A 19,477-nucleotide genomic window follows, 5' to 3' on the forward strand; every position below is an offset into this window, starting at 1 on the left:
CCTTTCCACGGACTGTAATTAAAGTAAATGAATGACATAAGATACCAGGAAATTGAAATGATTAGCTGTGGAACAGAAATGTCTGAGTCAATAAAGCCGTTGCATTTAACTCTAAATAAGGGGGTGGGCTTTAAAAGCAGCACGAGATGTAAAGTTACATTGACTCTGTTTTCCAACGTATGGTTTCCTCTATTAAATATCGTCATCTTTTAAACACAGATGGGTTCTCAATGCGTGGTATGAAAACAACTTAGACCAAAAGCCGGGATTTGGTCTTTCTGCACGCCGTTTGCATGTTCTACACATGCATGCATCACGGGTTCTCTCCAGGTACTCCGGGCTCCTTCAAAGTCCGAAAACATATATATGTTTGTCTTTGTGCATGGTTGTTTTCCTGTGTGTCTCAGTGATGGACAGGTGACCTGTCCAGGGCGGACACTGCCTTTCACCTGAGGACGGCTTGAGATAGGCACCAGTCTCCCACCAACTAACCCTGCAAGGATGAGCAGGTAAAGATGAAGGACGGATATATCGAAGCTTTTGACTTGACAATTATGCACTACTTTGTGTCTGTTTAGCAGATAAATATCTAAATAGAATGGAGTACATTGAAGTTTGGGGTTGGAACATTAACAAAATGTGTCAAAATTCAGGGGATGTGAACACCTTTAGCGCTGAGGGTTTGCTGAAAGTAAGCTGGCAACGTTAACAAGACACCTGATACCCGTGCCTGATTCAGAGAGTTATCGAACCTGGTTAGTCTCTGTTAATAAATCATCATTACAAAATATCTCTTTTTGCCGATTACATCCTTTCTTTGGCTTATTGACCCCACTCTGTACAGTCAGCTTCACTCTTTAAGCCTGCATTTTGGATTTTATTTGTGAACTTTTTCTTCTCAGCCGTCCTCTGTCTTTAGGCGTGGGTGTGAAAAGGACCGCATTCCCAGTGGGGACGGTTAAGTCCCTCGCGAGGGGAAGCAATCAGACCCAAACCTCCAAATGATGAGTGTCATCCTCTTCCCTCCTCATCCGCCCAGACGCTGCGAGTGGCGGTTGGTTTGTCCCATCTTCACCACCACACTCTGGGCTGGGGTTCTCTGTGCTTAACCCACACGTCTGAACTTGAATCACAGCAATAAAGAGACGCTAGGAGGACAACAATGGCATCTGCCCCCCTGCTCTTACTCACATTGGACGCATGTATGTAAAATTCCCAACCTCAAATATGGGACGCAAGAGTCGGAGTTTGGACAGCGGCGCTGTTTACTAAACAAATTAGAAGCTGGTATTTATGAATGTGGCTGATTTAATTGTACATGTTTTCCAACACGTAGAGTAGAGACTGATAAAATGTTGGACAAAAAAAAAAAAGAAAACAACAAATTTGTATTATGTGTCATTTTGTAGGGTTTAACAAGATCTCAAAATGATTAAAAGCATGAATTGCATTGCTTTCATGGTGATTGTTTTTTTTTTTTTTTGAAAAGTTCACAGTTGTTTTCCTTTTAGTAACACATGACTGTGAATACTTTTCAACAAATCCGAATATGCAGATTTTTCTTCCCATCTCTACGTTAAAACGCTAAGCACTGATGTTCCTGCTGCCCCCAAGGAGAAGCTGTAAAAGGCAGATCACACCACCATGCACCTTTGCAGCAGACATTGAGTATTTTTGCACAAGCATTTATTGCGCTAGTTTTGCAAAAACCAAAACAAATCAGAATGAAACTGATCCACGAATTGCAAAATGTGATAAGAGAGGTTACTGAGGGCTGAGGATGTTTAGTGAGGAAGTCTGCAAAGCTCACAGCCGGTGCAGGATCAGTCACACAGCACTATATGCACGCAGCTGAGGGCTGCATACGAGCCATTTGTTTAGTCGTGTAGTAGTCAAGTTGTCTCTTTTGAGCTTGTCGATGTCTGTGCTTTAATCACAGCTCTGTAAAGTCATGCGTTATTTATTCTTCTCCACTCATAACACAACTATTACGCTACGTTATTAAGCTCACAAAGACTTTTTTTTTTAGCAGAGACATCCCCTTAAAAGAGCAACTCTGGTGGATCTCAATCGAATGACAACAGCGATGTTTCTGTAACATCACAGATACATTCAAAATATATGCTTCTCTCCATGACGCGACTGGCTGTATACATCTCCATCACAAAGTGTTCACCCCATTTGCTTGTTTTACATTCGTTAGGTTCTAAATTAGACTTTACGTAGCTTTGAGTATTATTCTATTATTCTATAATCTACTCGTAAAATGTGCGCATGACTTTGGGTAATGGTCATGTAGGAAGGCCTCAGTCTGAGGTCCAGAGCACTCTAAAGCTGGTTTCTTTGATGAATCCGTCCATACTTGACTGTTGTCATCCTACCCTCTGTACGGACTAGTTGCCCAGACCCTAATAAAACATCCTCACAGCACGATGCTGCCACCCACCGAGCTTCACGCCAGGGTTGTTCTTCTCCAGTTGATGAGCTGTGTCGGCTTTTCTCAGAGCTTGACACATGGATTTCTGGCCAAAACGTTCTATTGTGGATCACAGAGCTTGTTTCTCCTGGACTGATCTAAGACAAGATTTTGGTAATATTCAAGTAGGTTTCTGTGTGGCTATTATCGAGGAGTGACTTCCATCTTTACCCCTCCACGATAAGGGCCAGATTGCTGGAGTGTGTCAGCAATGGTTGACCTTCTGGATGGTTCTCCTGTCTTCACAAGGGAGGAGTGGAGGTCTAAAAGGCCAATCTTTCACTTCCCTGGCCAATCTTTCACTGACTACTCAGCTAAGTTGGGATGCCAGATATGGGGAAGGTCCTGGTGGTTCACAACCTATCCTGTTTCCAAATAATGGAGACCACAGTACTTTTCAAGATGCAGCTGCCTTGACGCGATCCGATCAAGATGTCTTTAGACGACTCCTTTGATTTGTTACTATTCCAACATGCACCGTTAACTGTGAGACCTTATATTAACAAATATAGAAAGGTGTGTCTGTGTACTCTTCTTTGTTTCAGTGTGTTTTTATGTTTTAAAACATGTGGGTCAACACCTGGAAAAAAAAAAAAGTCACCTTGATAATACTAGAACAGGCTTTAATTTGGGTTTCTTTAAAACCCTGCTTTATTACTGAAAAGCTGCACTCCCACGCTTTGCTGAACCTCTGCTGTTTGATCCGTGGCCTGTGTCCACTCAGCCGCCTCCGCTGAGCGCACTTTCATCCCCTCCCACCTGGCATTAGAAGAAAGGCTGCCACTAAACTCAAGGCGGAGTGGGCCGGGCCCGGCGGGCACCTTGCCACAGGCACACTCCCAGAGTCTCTCGTCGCCTGTTCTGTGTATCCCCTCTGGGCCTGCGTCCTGTCCTGCCCGGCTCCTTTCTGCCTCGCAAAAAAAACGACTACAAAGCGTTCGGGGGCCTAAATGGCTGGAGAGGAGACGGCGAGTGGCGTGACGCGAAAGCAAAAAAAAATAAAATAAAACCGACGTTTAACATGGCCGTGCTGAAAGTGATTTAGAGTAAATAATAAGGGTATGGCCAAAAACTGCATCAATGAAAACTGGGTGAGGCTGTGGGTGTTGTGGCTAATTGCCAGGCTGGGACTTTCAGGCCTGCCAAGTGGTGCACAAATTGTCACATGCACCAGTGGCCAAAGCTAAACCACCATGACCAAGAGTGGAAGTGACATCATTCTCTATGGTTTGGCAGGCGAGAACGATGGCATTATAATAGGGATGGCGTCGCTCTGCAGGGACAAGCCAAGACTTGGTTAACCGCTGGGAAAAGCCATAAAGGGCAATGTTAGCGATAAGAAAAACAAAATATGAATTTCTGTTTTTTGTGTTGTTTTTTTTTTACAGTTTCACACCTGTTTTATTCATGCTTTGTTCTCTGAACTTCTCAAGCGAGCCATCCTGAATCTCTGTTTATAAACAAGTCTCAATATTACCGTGATGTCTGAGCTGAATTCAATAGATTCCTCTGCTGTCAGTCGTGCTTCCGCTGCAATTTGATCCCAAATTGCATTCAACAGTAAATGGAGACGAGCACCGCTCATTGTGCCCGATCCTTCCCCCCCCCCCACCCTCCCCATAACTTCATCACGGGAGCTCACCGGAGCTCTCGAAAGGGCCATGGGAGTCTGGAAACGGGTTGGTCCATTACTCAGAGCGAGACACTAACCTGGAGTTAGAGTGTCTTCTCCATCAGAGTCCTAGCGTTCCCTTTGAGGCTTTAATGGACTCTGCTAAACTCATTCTCTCTCGATATTACCTTTAGGATTGCGTCTTATCTGGTTTCTATCTGCACTGTTTACATACATGGCCTCCTTTTGTCCCTTTTCATCCCTTTATTTCTTATAATATTAACCCGTCATTTCATCTCTGTGTATCTGTTTGTTCTTAATGGACACACACATATGGGTTTTTACACTCCACTGACAGGATTTGAAGAAAGGAACCTCCAGAATTTGCTCTGAATATTTTCCACAGCTCCTCCTGCTGAGGTCAGATCGTTGCCTACATTAGGGGAAACACCTCATTATTTCACACACGAAAGCCTGCAGATTGCTGCAGATTGTCCGTCTGAGGCCGCTCGTTGACTGTGGAATATCTGTCACAGTTTTCCTCTCCTTCCCCATGGTGCATCTGGGTTTAATGACCACCAGTCACCCAAAGTCTGGTTGAAAGTGGATGGACGAAATAATGCCAAGACCACGTTGGAAATTTTTACACTTCAAGAGTGCATTTTTTTTTTTCTAACAGAAGCTATTGTTTTTGTTGTTAATAGTGTCTGGTCGTCATGGTTTAGTTGAGCCATTTTCTCTTTCCTGTTCTGCTTCTGGTTCTGATTCATCACGTTATTTTTTTAATCCTGCACCAACATCTGACGATGCCCGACCAGCTCTCAATATTTCCTGGTGCAGCTCAACTCACTCTCCGACCCAACAACATGGCTTCTTCAAATATATTATCACAGTTTTATAAAGCATCATGAGAAAAAAATAATAGACATGCCCAGATTCTAAACTGTACAGAGGCCCAAACGGGCAAAAATATCAGAAAAACAGAATCTAACTTGTTACAAATTACAAGAACAATTGTCACACAACTCTTTGAGGTTTTAAACCACTGCTTTTATTTATGTTTAAGGTATTTTCTCCATTTTCATGAATAATTCTGTTAAGTTCTGCCAAACCTCGACAGTCGAAGCATTTAAAAAGATATTAGTTATTTATACCCCTGGTCAATTTGATCTCAGTTTGTACTTCCACTTCGTATCCTGTAGCTACTCTCATATTCAGACCTTTTTTTCATACTTAGTCATTTTGTACTGGTTTAGTTCAGTTGGTTGTTGAGTGTATAGGGAGATGATTGATAGAAATTATAAATTGATATAAATTGTTAATAAGAAGCGATTCCTTTCCACAGTCGCCCCATGCTTGCTCAGGATGAGCCATAGCTATGAAGTCAGCAGTTAAGTGGTGTTTTTTACCCCCTTTTTGTAGATGACATTCAGCTATACACATAATCTGAAAATTTAGATCAATAGTGTCAAGAGGTGAATTTAAGATGGTAATTCATGCTTTTGTCCCTACACGATTGGAGTAATGATCTGTGAAGTGGTTTAAAAAAAGGGGCTAGCTCATCTTCAGGTTGTCCAAAACTCTGCAGTGAGACTACTGACTCGCTCAAACAGGGGAACTCATATAATCCATGTTTTAAAGTCGCTACACCGGCTTCCAGTTAGATCTATGTTTCATTTTCCAATTCTAGTCTTAACCTTCAAAGCTTTACATGGAACGGCTCTTTCCTAGATTGCTGATTTTATTCAAATATTCACCTCTTTTGTAGCTTGAGGCCATTGAATCAAAACCTTTCAGTGGCACGCCACACCACTCGATGAGACCGATTGTACGAAGCTCTTTCACCCAGACTGTGGATTGCACTGCCTCTATTTCTACGGCGTGGTACACTGCTGTGTATTTTGTTGGGTTGACCTTTTTGTGAAGCACTTTGTGAAATCTGTTTGTAAAAATGTGCTATATTTAAAAAAAAAACTTTTACTTTACTTTACAGAACTTGATGCAATCACCTGAGCTTTCTATAGAGAGATATCTGTTTACCAGTTGCCATTCAGTGATGAGAATCTGCAAAACTGAGGTAAAGAAATTTTAATGTGCATAAAAACTGTAGTTTTGATTGGAAATCTTTGTAGGTGTGATCAGTTTTCTATTAAACTCTTTGACTGGTTTACGTTTGAAATTAAGTTGTTTGACAGCCCTTTGGGAAATAAACATTAAAGTACCTGCATCACATTTCCCGCACTTGAATTTGAAATTGTTTTGCTTGTGTGTGCCTCTGCCTTAAAGCTCTCCACCTTCACCAATAAGATCTTTTGGTGTGTTTATTCTCTAAGTCAGTTTATTCCACCCAAAATAATTACCCTTTCCTATTCTGCAAAATTGTTTTCAGCTATTCCCAGGGGAATAAGCCTTCTACCTTCCAGCTGACTCAATTAGAGTTTTCTGTCACACAGAATAAATGTGTTCATGCACAGAGAAGGGTCTTTTTGATCCCTAAATAGCTCAGAGAATATATCATAGTGTCCGCAAAGAAAGAGCTCCTTTACCACTCGGCGGTTCACAGGACTTTTGTTGTTGACACTCATTTCAGATATTTGGCACTTATTTGTTCATCAATAGATCCTAAATTAGATAATTGGTGCCTTGAACCTGAGATGAAAGGAGCCCCTGCGGTTTAAATAGATTGTTAGTTCCCAGAGACCCAAAAAGAGGGGGAATGGGATTCTCTCTTTTTGTGTGCAAGTGTGTGTGTGTGAGTGTTTGGGCAGTGTCATGCATTTTGACACGTGTGTGTGAGTCCGTGTGAAGGTTGTTTCTTTTTTTTCTTCTTTTTTTTATCTGGCAACCGATTGTGCGTGTCATGCCGAGGACAAACAGGGAAAGCTGTTCGCCTATGCAGCTGCATGTCCACAGGCTGTTGAGTGGCCACCTCTTATCACGGCCCTATACAACAGTGTATTGTTTGGCCAGATGAGATTCTAACTCTCTCATTAAGGTCACTGGGTAAGAGGATGGGAACTCAGTGCCGGAAACTCATGACACTTTTAGGCCTCTCCTCAAGGGAAGACACTTGTGTTGAACTCGTGTGTGTGTGGGTACGGTGGTGAATGGAGGCTTCACAGCAGATATGTGAGCCCAGCGCTTTCATCTTAGGGTGCAAACTCAAATCTTCTGCTCATTGCATCTGTGGGAAACAGAATTGGGTTAAATTGGGCGTGAAAATGTGGCTTTTTTTGTATTTAATATCGCTCAAATTCTGCTGAAATATAATGAAAATGGCTCCCTCTTGTGTTGAGTGAGAATATTCAGTCAGAGTTTGTCTCATGGTCCCACTTGGCCCTGCTTACAGGAATCAGGAAACTTTTTTTTATTACTGCAGTCCTTTGAGTTTATATTGCTGCTGCACTTTAATTTTGATCAGTAATTATGATCATAAAGTTTGTGGATCAGCCTGAGTTCCTTTGGATGACAACACAGGAGACATCTGTGCGCCCGCAACATTCGGGCCATGGAGCTGCTCCCCCTGCGGTCGGCTGCTAGTGGAAAAAGCCATAATGGCCTTTAATTGGGACTTTAATTGTGTGTGTGGTGGAGTAAAAGCATCGACAACAAAACTGGTGGTATTTGAGTGCATACATGCATCTTTTGTGTAAGTATATGTGTGGCTCACCAGATCCTCTTCCTTTCTTTGGCCCTTGAATGGCTTCACTTGGAGTCAGAGCATCTAGCCGTGCCAAATCATATGCATCATTATCTGTATTGCCTATGGGGGAATGTTAATTGGTGAGTCAAGTGCAATAAATAGATGCATGCGTTGTCATTTGTGCAAACATAAAGAGGCTTTAAGTTTGGGGACCATCATCCAGTTAGTTATCAACTGGTTCAAATTATGCATGCTTTTTGGATATATTTAAGTTTAATGGTGGCGTCTGCTTTCAAAGCCTTAAGTGATAAGGATAAGATGACATTTGACCCCGTGAAACACGTGCCTCAGTATCTTTTCTGAGCACTGAGCGAAAGTCCGGTTGCCTCCAATTTAAGCCTGTTTGCTGTCTCAGTAAATATGTTTCTAATGAAGCTTGTGACATGAAACATCTACATATCCAAAGAAATCAAAACAGGTTAGCCTGTATATTAAGTTAAATGTAATAAAGTGGAATGACACAGGAAGAAAATATGATGTAAGAAGGCATTTAAAGCCCAGAAAACAGATGGAATGTGTCATTTTTTAGGAATGAATTCTGCCCCATATCAGTGCAAGTTAATACAAATTAGTTCAGTCCTTAATGGTGACCTATAAAAAGGTTTCACGTTGAGTTGCCTCATAACAATCACGTCACGCACAACAAAAGCAAAGCATGCTTTTGAAACCTTTGCAGCCTAATATTTGCAACACTGGTTTTGCAAATATGGTTAGACGCATTTCTCAACTCCTGACGGCTCACAGTTTAGAAATAAACAACACGTAAGCAGAACAAACAGGACCACAAACTCCTCATCGGATTTTTGACTGGGGAGAGAAAAATGGTGCATAGCCTGTACTTGTATAGCACTTTATCAAGTCCTAGGACCCCAAAGCACTTTAAATCCCACTCAGTCATTCACCCATCCATACACACACTGACAGTGGTGAGCTGCATTGTAGCCACATCTACACATCTTTTTCAGAAACATGCCACTGCACACTATCAGTGAGGTTAGGAGGTGGGAACATCATGATCCACGTTCAACATGTGGTACTGGCCGCTTTTGTTTACTGTAAGGAAGGAAGGTTGGAGAAATGTACTATTTTTGAAAGGAATCTTAATATGAACAACAGGTGAATTTTACCAACAAAACTCTTTGTTGTTATTATCTGTGGGACTTCCACTGTATTTGGGACTGTTGGTGTTCTAAATTTTGTGTATTCTTGCCTTCTTCAGTGTTTATTTATGTTTAGTTTGTGCAATTTCTTGTGATTATTTCTGTTTATTTCCTTATGTGGCTACTCCATCTAACTTTCACTCAATCCCTCCATTCATGTCCCTTCTTTTATTGCCATATTGTTCTTCTTAATAGGCTCACCTGACATTTGTCCATCTCCCCAGCACCTGTAAGATAGTTTTCTTCACCTTTTATTGGATACTTCTGTTACCTCCCATGTCAGTTTGTCTTACTGTGCTTCACCTGTTCACCATTGTTTAGTTTTTTGATATTCTCCCCCAGTGCTCTCCAGTGACTCTCATGACTGATCCTTGTTTTGTAATAAACATCATGAGACTCCCATTCTGCTCTCTGTTCCTGGGTTGGAGCTTGAAGAAAACTCACCCAAACTGAATATAAACATGTCTACACAGCACCTGAACAGACTAAATTCAACTTTTCTGCACTCCGAGAGACTCCAAGTACACAACAAAATTTATATTTTGCTGCGTCCCCTTTAAATAGAAGAATCTAATCCGATCCAGTTGGATTTGAGTTGAACCCAGTTGCTCTACAGCATAGATATAGAAAAAACACCGAAACAAAACATACTAAACATAAGTCTTCTGTAAATATTAAAAACAGTAACAGAAAAAATGAAATTATTTTAAAGCCAGAGGAAAAAGGACTTTTATAAACGTTTTAAAAGTGGGTCTTAGATCTAATTACAGCAAATTTGTTCCTCAGTTTGGGTGACATGAAATTGAAAGATCTCTTTTTAGCTTCAGCCCAGTTCAGCTATTAAGCAGACCTTTGGACTGAGATCAACCATAAAGCTGCAGAGGTACACTTGAGTGTCTCATTAGAACATGGCCGTACAGATATTTGACTGAGTATTCAAAAATCTGTTGTGCGATTAATAAATAAATCCATGATTTCACAGAATCCATACTCTTTAGCTCCCTGCCTCAGTTGGAAGAGACTTCTCAAAGACTGCATCATTGATTTGCTTCTTGAATTCAACATTGGTGTTCATAAGCACCATTGGTCTCTTACAGTGATTTGTTTGTAAGTTATGAGAAGATTGTTAAATGAGCATCAGAGATGCTGCTTGGATCAAACAGAGTAACACCTGTTTTGTTTTGTTTTGTTTAAATTAAAGGGGACATATCATGCTTTTGAATTCTTCCTTTTCACATTGAAATCATTCAGTTGTGGTCTATTTAAAGTGGAACTGCAATGCTTTGGTCTGAATTCTTCATTAATTTATCCCACATTCCCACATTTTACCCTGTTCTAAACTGTGTCTGAGAGCAACTCGTTTTGGTGCTGTCGCTTTAAATCTGAAGGAGGCACTTCACAACCCGACACCCTCCAGGTCGCAGAGCGTTTCACTCCAAACATTCAGTCAATTTTGTAGTATGCAGAGAGACAGTGAGTTGAACAACCAATTACTTATCCACTTATACCTTTGGCTTCCTTCAGCTTGGACTACAAAATTGTGCCAACAAATAAAAATGAAGGATTAAGGAGGCTGGTAAACTGGAAGTCCATGACCTTGTTTAGCAGCTCTGCAGCAAAGACTGTGACTTCATTGTTCAAAAAACATAATTGAAAAATGAACAACTTGAAAAATATGACCCAAAAAGAATATAAAGATATCTATTTAGCTCCTGGAGAGATTATATGAATTTTTTCCTGCCCTCCTAGAGACTCCAAGTACACAAAAAATTGTATTTAAGGGCTAAAAAAGTGGAATTTGCATGGCATGTCCACTTTCAAGCTAAAAAAGTTCAACATCTAAGTTTTTTATGTTGTGAAGACAATTCAGTAGCTGACTGACAGTGTAACTGTCACTTTTATTTAATTGTATATAAATCTTACAATCATCTGCATAGCAATGAAAGAACATCTAAAGTTTCTTCAGAACTGATTCAAAAGAAAGAATACAGAAAGAAAAATGGAGAAGGCCAAGTATGGGACCTTGTGGCACCCCAGAATAAGAGACAGAAGTTAGATAAAATCGTTTATGCCAATGCCACAACTTGTGTAAGTCAGATTACAATGAAAGGCTCCAAATTGCAGCTTAGCTATGTATGGAACTAGTTTTTATATAATTTTCTGCTAAGTATTCAACAGGTTTTAGTAAGTATATCCAATACTCACACTTCTTATACATAACCATTATACCATTTACAATTAGGTAATTATACATAACCTAATTTCTTGACTCATTTGTGTCGATGTCTTTGTATGAGAGGACTTCTTGTGTTGTTATCTACATCTGGTATGAATTTCACTTCAATGGAGCCCTTAGAAAAATATTTACCGGGAAAAATATTGACGTATTTAATCCTTCTTTCCCCCCCAGGCATGCTCTGGGGAAGGCCTCCGAAGAAAACTTGCAAGGTGACATTTGACCCCATGGAATTGCTTTCCAAGAATACTCTTTAAATAGTTATCATTGCGCTGCGTGTTACTCCAACAGAGGCATGTCAGAGGGTGAACAAACTGGGTGTTGATGCACACAAGTCAAACACGAGGCAAAGCAGAGATGAAAGGAGGCGAGCGCACATGAAGCGGTCTGTCATGATTTCACTGGCACCGCTTTGGACGTTTGTAGGCGACGGAAAGCAAGACGCCATGTTGTTTTCCGCTCACGTCTGCGTCGTCCTGGCATCTGTTCCGTGCCACGCGCGCTGACCTACGCACGCGCGCCCACGCCCCGCCAAAAAGAGAGACAGGAGCTTGTGGTTTCAGTCCGGTGACGGCGGCGTGTAGTCGGGTGGCGACGCTTCAGGAGCAGCTCCTCGTTCTGGAGAAGCCTGTTTGTGTTGGCCCTGAATTAATAACTTTTCATTTAGTGCGGAAATGACAGGAATAGTAATTAAGGAAATGGAATGATTTTATTGGCCATGATGTTTATATTAAGTTCCAGATGTGGAGCAGCTGCCTGCACAGCACGAGACCCTGCCCCCGCGTGCGCTATCTACAACGGGGGAACTCTTATGAGAAGAGTAAGATAACGGCTCCAGCCAAACTTATGTCTGTGTACATTAAAGAAATGTATGGTATCTCATTCACAGCATGTAGGAAACTGAACTACAATCATGTCCTGCTTGATTAATGAAAGGGCCGTCACAAAAGCTCAGTGAGGTCTGTTTCAAATTTATAAATCTGCCCCCAAAGTGCAATTTATTTGCAGATATAATGTTACTCCATTTCGGGGCTGATTTGCTTGAATGGAAAAGTTAATATTAAAGAGTGGCTGTTCAGCAATTTTGGGTGGCCCCAACACATGTGAGATCCTTGTTGTACTGCAGCTCGGCGTGCTTTAAATGGAAATGACAACAGAACCGGGATCCTCGCTTTTCCCTGTCAAGCTTTCAGTTTGGATTTCAAATTAAAGGCAAATCTGTGTATTTTGAAACCAAAGACCTTATAGTAAGCTCATGAGAAGGAATGGATAAATGTACTCTGAACACTACCTGGACATATTAATGCAAAACTGCCCGAATGACAAAAAGTTCTTGCCTATAGTTTGTGTTTGTGATTATCATTTGTGCGTGCATTTCATATTACAAAGGTCTAGTATATTGCACCAGCATTCCCAAAACGTTTCATAATTCTGTCAACCTAAACTATTCCAACAGCTATTAAAGAAATATGTCATGTTTGATTACTACTCTGTTATATTAATTATGGAAAACCCTATATTAGCAATTATTGGTAGATTAATTTTTGTTTCTTGAATTCATGTCAGGACCTGCAGTTTGATTGGGATAAAATTTACTCTTGGCTCAATATGTCTGTGTTTGACTGTGCTTCTTTTGGCCATGCTTCTTTTCTAGACAAAGCCATCGACAGAGCTATTGCTGCCATTACTTTGCGTATCTTATCTATTTTTATTTTTAATGGAAAGTACTCTTAGATCCATGTTTCATGTTTAGCTGTATCTCTTTCCTGAGTAGAGCCAGTAATGGAACGATTACTAAAATTATATTTAGGTAATGTCTTTCCTACTTAATGTACTCCTGGCCCAGTGCTACGGTGTTTTTTTTTAATCTGTGTCTCCCTCCTATCCTGTCTACCCCAAGCCAGTATGGCCACTCATTTTGGTAACTGGTTCTATTGGAGGTTTCCTCCTGTTAAAAGGGAGTGGTTTCTCTCCACCACATACTTGTTTAGGATGAGTCATTGCTGCAAAATCAAGGATTCAATGAGGTCGGAGGATCTTCCTCTGATTGATAATGTTAACAAATTAGGATCGAAAGCTCCACTGAGTCTGATCGTATTGTGTTAGAATTTGAGTGAAACCTAAAAGATCTGAGTCAGACTACATGACTGCATTGTATTAGAATGAATTGAATTGATTACAATAGAGTTTAGACCTAACCTAGGGTTCTGCATAATTAGATATAAGTTGGGAATCTTTGTCTTATAAAGTACTTTGAGAAAAAAATTGTTGTGAAGTGATGCAATATTAATAAACTATGTTGAACTAAATAGGTCCAAAATACATATTTAAGTCTAGGCTTAAAACTTAGAAACCACTGTAGTATATTGTCTACTAATAATAGACTAGATAAATGCATAACTTCAAGTATATGCCAAAGGGACATGCAATGGCTTGCAAAAGCATTTGTGCCCCTTGAGCTTTTTCAGTTTTTGCTAGGTAATAACTGCAAACTTCAGTTAAATTTATTGGGATTTTTAGTAAAGACCAACTCAGAGTATTGCATAACTCAGCAATGGAAGGACAATTTACACACATTCCAAAACTTACATACATATAAAAGTCAGAAATTTCCATTCAGATCCATTTACTTGGTTGCCCCAAACCAAAATCTGGCACGACCAAATTATATTTAGAAAGCACCTAATAAGTAATTAAAGTTCACATCATTCCAGCTGTTTATGAATGCCCTCAGTTTGTTAGAAAACACTAGTGAATAAACAGCATAATGAAAAACAGGAAACACGTGAGAAACCTAAGGAATTAAGCTGTGAAACTTATAAAGCAAGGTTATAATTTTGTGAACTTTGAATACCTTATGGAGTCCTGTTCAATCAAGTATCTGAAGAGGAAAGAACATTGCCCAACAGCAAAGCTGCTAAGCTATGGCTGTCCACCCAGAACTGTATATGAGGGCAAGGAAAACATTCATCAGATAAGCAACCAAGAATCCTGTTTTTATGTGCTCAAGTGGGAGAATATGTTAATAAAACAACTATTAATGTCAACTCAAGGATACTCTGGTAAAAAAAAAAAAATCTGTTTAAGATTGGAAAATAACTTGAGACTACATGGTGCAGAGGTTCACTTTCCAGCAAGACAACAACCCTAAACTTACAGGTAAATTTACAAGTGGGATGGTTTAGCTCAAAGTATAAATGCTTTAATCATAGCAAAGCGTGGTTCTCCAAAACTTTAACTAAAGACCTCAGGAGAGCTGAACACTAATTCAAATCCCACTTTTTAAAGATTCATATTTGGCAGGAAACTATCATATTTTTACCTTTTATGCACTATTTTGTGTTGGTTAAATTTATAGCTGTAACGTCAAAGCAACAATCTATATAAATAAACTATGTAAATATTCTCAACTAAAACCAACTGTTTTCTGTCTCTTATCTTGAAGGGCTCCTTCCAACAACCTGCCTGTTTCTTGGATGAGGTTCTTTCTGCCCCCGGATCTACGGAAAGCTCAACACGCTGTAGAAACTTCCAGGGAACCGAGTTAAAGCACAATAACAGCGAAGGGGCTACATATGAGATCACTTGAGACCAGCAGATCGTGAATAGATGAGTCCAGCAAACTGATTGAGGAAGAACAACGTAGCGGGTTGTCAACTCTCACGCTTGTTCTGTATTTATGCCAGGAGATTTAAAAGTCATAAACTCCACTCTCACTGTTGTTTTGGATGTGAGTTTAAATACGGAGGAAATGCTGAATTTCCCCATCCTCCTTCTCGTGCCGGTCACTTTTCTCCTACTTACTCGAGAGTCATTCATTATGGAGATGTTTTCCTTTTTGCATGGCAATAGTATAGCCGTGCCCATTACTGCACCCAGCGATGTTTTGCTCTGTTGTGATGTGCTCCCATCTGGTTTCCAGTGAAAATGCATCACTCCATTAACATTGCCTGTGATCTAGAGGATGCTTTAATCTAAGACTATAAACTCCACTTAATTACATCCTCCAAAGGAGCTCTATTAGTATAATGCAATCAAACAGGGAGCACATCCATTTTGGCAAGTCAAACATACTCAGATGGCTCTTGAAAGTGTTTACTTTTGTCTTCTGATCAGCTCATAAAATTATGTTCGGAGGTCCCGTGTTCACAAAAAAAAAAAAAAAAACCTGGGCTGATACGCGTAAGCTCGTGGATAAAAATAAAACACATTGGTAATACGTGGCAGATCCTGCTTTTTGCGGCCAAAAAAGAAGCGTAACAATTGAGTTTCGGAGAGTCTAAACAGACTCTCTGTGTGGCGCACAGATGACTTTATGCCTGACCTTTCATGCGTCTCACTTCATAACCTCCGGCCATATTCCTAATTGCTGTCTGTGTGTCGTTCCAGTTTCCAACACAGTCTGGTAAGATTTTTATCAATCTAAACTTCGAAATGAAAAGAAAAATGGAATAAGTTTAAACTTGTATACAGAGACATTTCTTTAAGATGCAACATTTCTGATTTTTGACAGTGTGCCATAACCAAAATGTGCTGAAATACAGACAGCGGTTTCTTGTCGGGATACATCTTTGCCAGTATTTATTTATTTTTTTGTGTGTGTGTAATAACTTGGCTCTTGTGTCACAAACAAGTATTAGACATTAGAACAGCAAACATGATCAGGACAACAATTAGGAAAATCCATCAGAGAAGGTCTCCCTGCATGTTGTTATCTGCTTGACCTTAGCACAGGATAATAATGTGATATCCAGATAAAAAGTGGTTGGCACCGGTTGAAAAAAAACAACTGTGATTTGTGAATTTCAGAAACAGGTCTTGCCAAAGTCTGTAATAGACAGGTGACCTGTCCAGGGTGTACCCCGCCTCTCACCCATTGACAGCTGGAGATAGGCACCAGCACCCCTCGCAAACCCAATAGGGATAAAAGTGTTGGAAATTGGATGGATGGTCTTTGCCAAAGTATTCTCAAACCCTTGACCCTTTCCCATTTTGTTACATTACAATCACACACTTCAGAGTATTTTATAGGGACTTTATGTGAAAGATCAAAGCATGGCAGAGCATAGTTGTGGAACAGAAGAAAAAAAATACATATGTTTTTATTTATTTTTACTAATAAGAATCTGTAAATGTGGCCACCTGTATTTTGAGACCCCTAAATAAAATTGAGTACAATTTATTGACTACATAAGTCACATAATTAGTAAATATGACCAATATGTCTGTGATGTAGTCTCAGCAGAAATACTGCATTTTGTGAAGACCTCAGAGGCTTGTTAGAGAGAATCAGTGAACAAATAGCATCATGAAGGCTGAGGAATCCACCAGACAGGTCGGGGAGAAAGTGATGGAGAAGTTAAAATTAAGCTTTGCACTAATAAAGCGGTGTTTAATCCATCATCCAAAAGTGGGAAAAAAAAAGCATGCCGTAACATCAGACCTACAAAAAACAGGAATCTATGTGTACAACTTCAATTTAGGAGAAAAAAGGGAAGAGTAGATGGGTGCACGGTTCAGAAGAAACGTAAAAAAGAGGGAGTGACAGAGATAAACTATTGCTACAGAGGGAAGCGTTTTGGATCCACTCCTTATAGATAGCGGAACCTTTTGAACGACGAATTGGTGTGAAACCGTTTTCTCTTAATTTTATGATCTCATGTACGTTTATAATTGTTTCGAATGTTTCGTATGTTATTGTTGTTTCAGTGTCACTGATTGGGCTGACAGTGTCCCACGCAGATGTTTATTCTTTGGCCTGATTGCCCAGGCTGCCTCTGATTGGCTTAGATGTTTTTTTTAAATCTCTATTTAGTTACATTGATTGTCTTGGATCTGTAATAAGCTGACAACGGCAGGTAAGACATGTCGCATCTTTGGCTATCCAGATTTTTTTAATGACTTCTGACCTAACAACATACAGTCGTCCACCTAAATTGACAGGCCAGGCAAGGAGAGCAATAATCAGAGAGGTATGCCAGATGTCCATGGTAACTCTGGACGAGCTGCACCGCTTTGGAGGCAGAATCTGCTAACCAGACATCTTTTAGTATTGTAAAAATCTGGCTTCTATGAAAAAGGGGAAAGCAAAAAGACATTGTTGAAGGAAAGCCAAAAGGTGTACCCCATGAGGGAGACATGACAAGTATGTGGAAGACGGTGCTCTGTTTAGATGAGAGCAAAAATAAACTTTTTGGCCTACGTACGAAACATTATTTGTTGTAGTAAACTAGTGCTGCAAATCACTCTGATTAAACATGGTGACAGTATCATGCTGTGGGATTTTGTTACGCAGGGCCAGGCTAGCTTGTCAGAGTTAATGTTAAACTGGATTAAACTAAATATAGGGCAGTACTGAGAGAAAACCTGTTAGAGCCTCAAAAAGAGTCACAACTTGGGCAGAGGTTCACCATCAAACAGGATAACCATCCTAACCATACAACTGGACGGATGATTGAATGGATTAAATCAAAGCATCATCTAGATATCAGTGCACACAGCTCCAAAGCTTAAAGCAGAACGATGGTTGCATGGCTGAAAGAAATCAAATGTGAACATGCACTCACTGTGCGTCCGTTTTCTGGTTTGATTCTGTGAGAAACGTAAACACCACTCATCTAGAGGGGATAGTTTGCCCACTTGGATCACTTATATCACAGTGTAAGTGTTTTAGAACGGCACAGTCAAGTTCAGGCCAAAAACAAAACGAGTATCTGCAGCAGAACTTGAAAATTGATGTTCACAGATGAAATTATATACTATTCAGATTTGTATTTTCTGAAAACATTAAAAACAAAACATGTAGAATTTTCCTTTCACTTAAGAATCGTGTTCTACTGTCACATAAAATTCCAGTATTATACAGTTTTTGATTTCCTTTTGCAAGGCAATGAATGCTTAGGTTTGTCGCAGAATCATTTCATGTGAATTTGTGTTTGATTTTGCTCTGTCTTTGTTTGTAACAGATTTTTCTTCTCCAATCATATGGTGTGGCTTTATCGTTGTGTTTATTCTGAAAAATAAAAACTCTTAATTAAAATATCACAGTTACAAAAATCCCTAAGCTAACAGAAGGTATTGTTGAATTATTTTCTCTTCATTTTTCATGGGTAGACTGAAGGTGGGTCTGTTCTTCTCCAGCTGCCCGCATTTAATCACGCAGATTAAAGCCACCTGCACACATGTGTGTTGATAGATGTCTGCTTTTGATTTATGAGACCACTGTGATGATATTTATCATAGTCTCTACAGGACCAAACCCTTTTACTGATACTTTTAAACATCACAAAGTGGCTGAATGCTTTACACCTCAGTTATGTGACGGTCAAAATGAAAAATATATATCCCAGTTGGTCCATTAATTCGTTCCTTGTTTGGAGACTGCAATGTCAAGTGAAAGTTGAAGGAATTGTTGTCATAACTGGCAACAGGCATTCACTTGGACTGAAATATAATGTGATTAGACTGGAGGCCAAAGGTCAATGTTTCCTCCGAACCCCATTTTGGCAGCAACTCTGAATTTCAAATGTTGTGACAGAATTTCTACAAAATTGGTGCTCAGCATCCAGCCCTCTAAAGCAAGTATGAAAAGTGTGATCATGTTGCACCATTTAGTCAAACACCAACGTACAACAAGCCGCCTTGGCTGCCTGGAAAGTATTATCAAGTTCTTATTATTATTCAATGATTTTGATCTTTGCTTTAACGAGAAACAACGGGAAACTGAAGTGGATGACTGTAAACTTGACAAGTCCTGGTGGCTGCTTCTCATATGTTTACATCCTGCTTACATCCAAAGTCAGAACTTCAGTGTGGAAATCTTCACTAATTGTTGCCCACAGTGATCAGCCTAACATGGCAATACAAGACAGTTACAATACTATGTACTTAAAGATTTTAGTAGCCACCATCCACTGGCAGAATTTGAACATTACTATGAATGTTAAGTGAATTCCCTGAGATACAAACCCAGATAAGTGCAAAAAACACTTTTTAATTAGTGCATTTTTTTTCTATCATGTAAAAGCACAGTGGTTATACTGGATTTATTGGGGCTGTGTGTTTGGGATTCTCTAGTTTATCTTTGCCCCTTTCTGTGTATTTTTCAACACATCACACTTCAACACCGTTAATAAAAAGGGATTTCCATGTGAGACGTGAATTTCTCCACTGTGAGATCAATAAATTATCTTATCTTTTCCTCTTTGGAGCTTGGAGGTAATGTTGTTGTCTTTCCTGTTGTAAAGGACTTAAGCTTGTTGTTACAAAGAGCCATTGGTTTAAATGTACC

General features: G+C 39.9%; 1 long non-coding RNA gene across 1 annotated transcript; it reads left to right on the plus strand.

Annotated features, from left to right (window-relative positions):
• The first annotated feature begins 404 nt into the window (after positions 1-404).
• LOC110368500 lies at positions 405-1,351 on the plus strand. Its single transcript, XR_002428133.2, has 3 exons — positions 405-509; positions 654-755; positions 903-1,351. It is a non-coding gene; the product is annotated as an uncharacterized LOC110368500 (long non-coding RNA).
• Positions 1,352-19,477: the final 18,126 nt, after the last annotated feature.

The sequence above is a fragment of the Fundulus heteroclitus genome, chromosome 19 (genome assembly GCF_011125445.2).
Source record: "Fundulus heteroclitus isolate FHET01 chromosome 19, MU-UCD_Fhet_4.1, whole genome shotgun sequence".
NCBI lineage: Eukaryota > Metazoa > Chordata > Actinopteri > Cyprinodontiformes > Fundulidae > Fundulus > Fundulus heteroclitus.